Raw genomic sequence first — 7,839 nt, forward strand, 5'->3', positions numbered from 1 at the left:
CAGTTCACCTTCCCACTACCTTAACATCCCGTAAAACGCAAACATAATATTACTCATGAAGGGTAAAGCAAGATAAACAAAAGCAAAGAACAGTGAGCTTAGCCCAACTCCTGCCTTTCCAGGGACAATCTCCTGTGATGCTTCTGCTTCATAACATCAGATATGGTCAAATATATATATATACTGTAAGCAAAGTAAACACACCCTCAGAGGTAAGTATGGATAAGTATGTAAAGCTAGATCTGGCATCATTTTGCACATCAGACTTTTGGGCAAAGATGCACACTCCAGCTAGAATCTTGCATTTTGTGTGGAGGAGGAAGGAAGCCTGTGTGTGCCAGGAGGGGAAATGGCTGGCCCCTGCATGAGTAGTCAGAGGTTTTCCAGAGTCAAATGGAAAATGATTTGATTTATCTTTGCTTAAACCTTTAAATTAGAGCTTGAGGGAAGAAATAGGGAATGTTAACTTACAATCATCATAAAGTTTCTGGAGATATTTCATTTTCCCTGCTATCTCACAGATAAAGTACATGAAAGGCAAATTTTCTAAAAATGATTTCCTTGTGGGGTTTCATCTGTTACATCTTCCACCTGGCTGTAATCTTTTAAATGCAAGCAGACACTAACAAAACTTGTGAGTTCAGTTTATTTGTTCTCGTATGCCTTAAATGTTTTCAAGAAACACTGATCTGCACTCTTTTGTTTCTTCACTGTTTTGGAACCAAGTAAAATCTGTTAAAATCTGCTGGGATCTCTGAAATCCTGAGCGCAAGTCACTTCCCATTTCTGGCAGAAAAAGCAGAAGCAATGCTAGTTCCCCAGATCCCTGCMTAACTGTTGTACTATTTTCAATAGTAAAAAAATGATGTCATGGAAGCTCTGACTAGACAGCAATCGGATAAGCACTTGTGCTCATCTCTCCTCCACGTACATACATTGTACATCATTGGTACCTCCCTCCATCAGTGTCCTGTGCTTATGTGTTGAAGTCAAGTTTGGGGAAGTCTCTGAGCTTTGAGCTTCTTTTCTCCTCTCATACTTGACACAAGGATCCACTGTAACTGGTCAGTGAAGCTAAAGTGCATAATCACACACTGCGACTGAGCTTTTCTAGGCAATTGCTGCTACAGAAAGGGGGAAGCTGTAGTCCTGCCCCTTTCTGGCGCTGGTTTCTGACCACGCTGTGAGCTCATTCTAATCACTGAACTAATAGAAAACTAACTTGGCCAGAAAAAAATGAATAATTTCTGTTCAGTTTGTGAACTGAATTAAGTTACAGAACAAGGGAGGAGGGTGGAACTGGGAGAAGTGAGTGGTGTGTACTAAGTCTCTTTTGCTGACAGTAGGCTTCATCATTTCAGCTGTGGTGTTTACCATGACCCAAGATGCTTGGAACTGGAGAAAAGCAGTTAGAGTTAAATGGCCTTACTTTAGGATTTGGGGCTTTGACCTCATCAGGTTTCTTGAGGCAGTGAAGGTTATGTCTGGTGTCTCACTTCCCTTTCCTCTTTTCCCTTCAAAACCAAAGCTACTTTGCTAATTGGTACTTGCACCCTGTGCTGAGCTTCCAAGCAGTCAGAGAGGCAAGGAAAGTGCAAGAGTGAGTGTCACTAGTGGGTGAGATATCAGCCGAGGATCTTGACTCTTTAAATAGATCAAACTATGTCTGGCCCAAGACCTYAGAACATCTGTTAATCAGACTCAGGAAATGCTAATGAAATGAGAGTTTGCAACAGAGGTACTGCTAACAGGTTGCTGTGCAGCCAGGAGTGTCATTTGTCATCTTCACTGAACTCCTACATCTGGATGGAAGTTGCGTGTGTTCATTAGCACAAGTTCATGGATAGTAGTGAGAAGAGACTTTCTAAAACTGGCAGTCATTATTCTGTCTGGACAGTGCTAAATAGTTTGTATGTCCTATATCATTATTAGACTTTCTAAAGTTCTATTTTAGAAATTCAAAACATGGTCTGAATTTTTTTGTTAAAACAATTCAATTGAGTAGATTTGTATAACCTATAAATGATAGAAGGAATTTGAACTTTCCTCTTGAAAGCCATCACTGAAGTAGTTGGACTATTCATTATCATGTGCTATGTCTGTCTTAAAAACATAAACGAGAAGAAGAAGAAAGAAAGAAAAAATGAAAGAATGAATGAGAGAGAGAAAGAGGAAGGAAGGAAGAGAGGGAGGGAGGGAGAGAGGAAAGAGAAGGAAAGAAGCAAACAAGCAAGCAGTCAAAAAGAAAGGAAGGAGGAAAAGAGGGAAGGAAGGAAGTAGAGAAGAAAGGAAGGAAGGAAGGAAGGAAGAAAGAAGAAAGAAAAAATAGAGAGACAATTCCAGTATGCTTTCTGATAAGGTTTTCAGCAAAGGAGATAACTCATTAGAATACAAGAGGAAGCATGTGTAAGATAATTACAGAAGTACAGACCAAATGCCACAACATTACTGTAAGTAAGAGGAAGAAGACTGTGAAATGCGGTAGGCATCTACACACATCAGGACAACTAAAAAGAAAGGTAGGTGACCCTTTACTGCTATAGTAACTCATTTCACTTTAAAAGACTGAAAATGGTATTTTTTCAGAATTAGCAATACAAATGACATATTTTTCCATGATACCCTGGTGGCCTGCTAGCAAGCATTTTCCAGTCAATCAATCAGTCACTCAAGTAGTCAAAATCTTTAACCACATAAAAGTCTGTTGAGAACAAGTTTTATTTACAATGGTGACCTGGCCAAGAAAGCTCACAAACAGCAATATGTAACATCACTTACAGACATACAATCACTATTGTATATTGCTAGAAAGCTCCCAAACATATCACCAGGCATAAATCAATTATATAAAATACCACAAACATCAAATAACCAATAAAAGAGAGAAGGTCATAACACCACCAGGCATGTCATGAATAACCACCACAAACATCAGCCAGTGATTCATCCASAGTATGAATAAAAAAGCCTAAAGATATACAAGCGATTCCTGCTAGATCCTTTTGTGTTCTGTTAAAAATGTGTTACTGTTTTCTGATGTTGTCTATTTGACAACATTACTTCTATCTATATTTCACTAAGGACATCAATTATTTTTAAGGTTTATGTTAATTAAAATTGGGGTTTATGTTCTTTGTATAAATATGCATTTCAGCATGTATGTTTTGCTTTACAATTCATTACATATGCTTGCTTGTAATCAGCAATACTTTGCATTTAATAATACAGTGCATTATATTATTATAGTTTGGTCTATTAAAGGAAATTGGACATAGAACACTATGGATGACATTGTTTGGCTCTCCTCCCCAGTTTTGAATATGCATAATTCAAAACCCACTAAGATTTGAAAAACACTCTGTTTGAAATAATATTATAGACATCTTGAAAGTTTCAGGTCTTCATCACCTCTTAGGCTCTGCATCACTGTTTACATGTATCTTATGCTTATTATTTGCTATATTAGCAATAAAGAGTGCATGTAAAACCATAACTGAATTTGGTCTTTAGAGAGCTGAGAGTTTATACATAGAACAATGTATCCGTAATGATTAAATAGGACAATTGCAATCATCCATTTTTAAATGTAGAATCGTGATTTTCTTAGTGTGTCCATGTCCATTGGTAGGTCCATGTTAAATCCCTACCAGTTGAGAAGGGTCCTGTTCCTCTGAACTCTCAACTAGAATATTTATATTTCTGCAAGGGCCACCAGAGTATAACCCTTCCAAATTCTGTTTTGTTTGATAGGGTTTGACACACACTTTTCACAGAAATAAATGATTGCATACAAAACAGATGTCCCACACATGATGTCTCATCTATTTGAGTGAAATTTTATGAAATAAATAATATAGAATATGCTAAGTTCCACTCTTTGTTTAGCACTCCTGATTATTCAGCATGCAGATAATGTAAATAAGCATTATTTTCAATCTGTCAATCAAACAACAGAAAATTAGATAGCATGTCTCATCAGATCCTATTCTTAAAAGGAAGATCTGTGGACAGATCATAGCTTACAAGGTGGTGATGATATTGTCCACCATTTACATTTGAATGACGTTCACTTGCTGAGACATCAGCAGGACAAACCTGTCTGCTAACTTGGTACCAAATGTGTCTTGCTGAAAATTAGATTTGCTTTTAAAACTCTTCTATGGCTGAATYGAATGTTTTTGAATGAAGAAGTGGATTAAAATGTTTGGTTTATATATATACATCCTATTCCAGATACGCAGCTTATTCTGAAATTCAGAATAAATAGATCATCCAGACTCTTAATCTAGATACCCTGCTTTTAAACTGATAATATTGGCTGAAAATCAGACTGCCATCATTTCAGATTAGTCATTTTTGCTTCATTGATAACATATGCACTTAGAAGCAAGTTCCGCACATTTAAAAAGCTTCCAACCCCTCTATGCATGAATTTTCAGATATAGACCCAGCTAGTATATGCAAACACTAAGCAATTTGTTTTGCAGCATGTCACATAATTCTCTTTTTTTTACACCCAATATCTATGATTAAGAAATGTAATACATACTAAGAAAGTCTTAGATAATTTACACGATGCATTAAAGTGTTTTGCATGAGAATATAGTATGATGCAGACGGCAGAAGAATTATGTCTTTCATTAAAAGGTTTGCAACTCAGTGTGCTATGATATAACTATAGCAGTTTTTCTGTCTCAGTGAAGGTTTTTTATTTTAAACACTGCCTTGAAAACCAAGGGATGCATATGCAGTAGCACTACTTTAGCTATATGTTTTAACTTAATATCACCTCTTAGTAATTACACACTGTCAGTTTACCTGCTGTCCCAGGGTTATGGGTGAACAGTAGTGCTGTCACTGTTCTTCATCTCTCTGAATCTTGATGTAAGCAGTAAAATAAGATGGCATTTTTTCATTATTTAAAGTTTTTTTAAAAAAAACTAGTTCAAAGCCTATTTGAAGCAGTTCATCAAGAATGATATACATTAAGGTCAGGATTAAAAGAAAACCAATTACATGGAAGAAATATGATTTTTGCCACAGATCCTTTATGTGCAAATTAGGATTTGTATTTGCTGCCTAATTTAAAACAAGGACAACTTACAGGGATGTAGAGTGGCCTTTGGAGAAGTTCAGAATTTGTGCTTCTGGAGGAATTTAAGCAGGAAAGAGGAATAGTGCACTTGGCAAGAAGGCTTGTGTTTGGATAAAACCTGGTCATTGCTCAGCATGCTGTGCAATGTTTGGGAAAAAAAACATTTTGGTGGAGTCCTGTTTTAACTAGCAGCTTGGAAGCTTCTCTGGCTTGGAGTAATCTCCAAGGGGGTATAGGTATAGGCTGTTCTGCGTCCTGCTCGTATCTTCACTGTATTGCTGACAGAATAAAAGAGACCTCTAAGCTGATGCAGTATTTTGATGCTATCTGATTATAAGAATGGTTTACAGGGCTTAGTCCAAAGGGTTGAGCTTTTTACTCTTCTAGGAATCCGGGCCTATTTCAGGGGCACTGCAAACCAAGCCTAGTGCCCTGCAGATGTTTTCCCTCAGCCCCATTCACTGCAGTTCAGATCAGCCTACTGCAGGTGTTTCTACCTGTTTTATCACTCATATTGTCTTCACATCACTTGTCTAGTTCATTTTGTGTTCATAGGTTCTTCACATTTTTACACTAAATATTTGCTTGGAATATGTAACTATGAAGCAGCTCTTTCATTCCACTTCAAAACTGTTCTGCTATATTTTCAGGAAAAAAAAAAAGGAACGTCCCTCTTTATAACAATCACACCCTGTAGCTGGCATTTTAGAGAGCCCYGTTTTCAGCATGTAGATCAGCATGATAGGTAGTTGTTTCATCCCCGCTCACCAGTTCARTCTATTCCTACATTAGGTCTAAGCATCTACAACACTGGGGAGAGAGGGAATATTTTGTTCCCTGCTCAATGCACTATTACTGTTGTTTAGCTTATGGTGCTTTAAACATGAAACATAGATGTATTTGAACTTTTGATGCAGGTAAGAATGATAATACCTATCTGAGAATGGTGGCTATAAGCTAAAATGCAGGAAATTGAGTTGCAGATCTGAAAATCACAATATAATAGTTAACATTAGCTGGTATAATACCTAACACCATTTCAGCTAACTGGTAAAAAATACTGTAACGTCTTGCTCTCAAACACAACTGTTCTGTTTTGCTGTTTCTGACTAAAATAACACACAGACTTGATAAATGCAAGAAGTTTGAAGTTTTTTTCCACAAGATATTTTATAAGCATATGGGCTTTGGTGAAATTTCTCAAGCTGAATTTAAAAACAAACTGAAGAAGTAGTAAATCCTTTGTTGTTTAGCCAGAGCTTACTTGTAGTTTGGTGCAGAATAATATTGTTCTACTGCGGGTGCAAAGAATCTGCATATCCTCCCAAGACCTTGTCTGTGAAGAAAAGAAAACTCCGTGTGGCTTGTCCAGCTTAAAGGAGCTGTTGTATTTCTCAGGCATCCTGCTCCCCACAGACCCGGGCAGCTTGGAGTCACAGCCCAGTGGGTTTGGGCAGCAGAGCATTCCCAGAGCACAGGAGAAAACAGGGGACAAAGAGCTGTAACTACCCTCATGCAATACAGTGTGCTCAGATTAATGAGAGCGATATGTAAATTCCTGACTACTGTAATGGTTTTTCAGAGTGTGGACATCTGGACACTTTTTAATCTACCAGAGGGCTGAATTCACCAATGGTATCATGCCCCAAGACACCAATGGTATAGAGCTATTTTTGTCTCCTTTTTCCTGCTAACTGAGCTGAATTCCAGACCCCCTCCCGGTAGTCAGGTCCCTGASCCTCACTTGCTGTCTAGTTAATGATTTGCTGCATGAATTACAAAACTTCTCCCAAATGCTCCAGGCATCTGAAATAGTGAGAGTGACACTGACTCACCTTTTGAAAATGCTATGAATTGGGCTGTGAATGAAAACTGTTATTATGGCAATTGGTGTCAGTGTTTCCTTGGGGGCAGGGGAACTCAGAATGGCTTGTTGCTGCTATTCAAGGAATGGCCCCATGGATATTCATTTATTTCATATTCAGTTAGCTCAGATGAGTAGTAAATCTTTGATCCAGTCTGTCCTCCTTTGGCTCAGATGTTTGGAGCATGTGAGCCACAGCTGATAGAGCCAATATAGTTCCTCCAAGCCTGCTCTAGATTAGGGCTATGGCAGAGCAAGACTATCTCTGAAACATCCATTCCGAAATTAGGAATTAAAATTGAAATCACCCTGAGGAAAACGATCCTTGGATCTTCCTAGGTTTGTCTCTGCTGCACAGTGTCTCAGTGATGCCATGTACATTACTCTACAGCAAATTTGCATGTGATCAGTAACTTCATGTTCCCCTTTTTCTGAAGACCTAACTTGATCCCTTGTGCTGTGATTTTCAGCACTACTAATTGCTCACAGCAGAAGTCACTGGCAGCTGAATTTTGAACGTATGAAGTCCTACATGTTACTGGTCACTTTTCCTTTCCCTTGCCAAAATTAACCATCTAAAATGCACACCCAAATTTATTGAAAACTTCTAATTTTAATATTGAACTATCTTAAGGCAACAGCTGTGAAATAGAGGTAGTAGTGTCTACTCACCTCAAAGAGATACTAGGAAGATGGGTGCTTCACAGAAATTAAGTGCTATACTGATAAAGACCACAAGCATCTGAGAAAATGAGTAGTTCTGTCATCAGAATATGCTTTGACTAGGGCATAGGAAATAATTCCTTGGACCATACATTGGCAATAAGGGAAAAACTAATGATCCAAGAGCTTCTTATTTAGTGGGCACTGTTCATTCTGT

This window comes from Apteryx rowi, unplaced genomic scaffold (assembly GCF_003343035.1).
Source record: "Apteryx rowi isolate R43461 unplaced genomic scaffold, aptRow1 scaffold_110, whole genome shotgun sequence".
Classification (NCBI taxonomy): domain Eukaryota; kingdom Metazoa; phylum Chordata; class Aves; order Apterygiformes; family Apterygidae; genus Apteryx; species Apteryx rowi.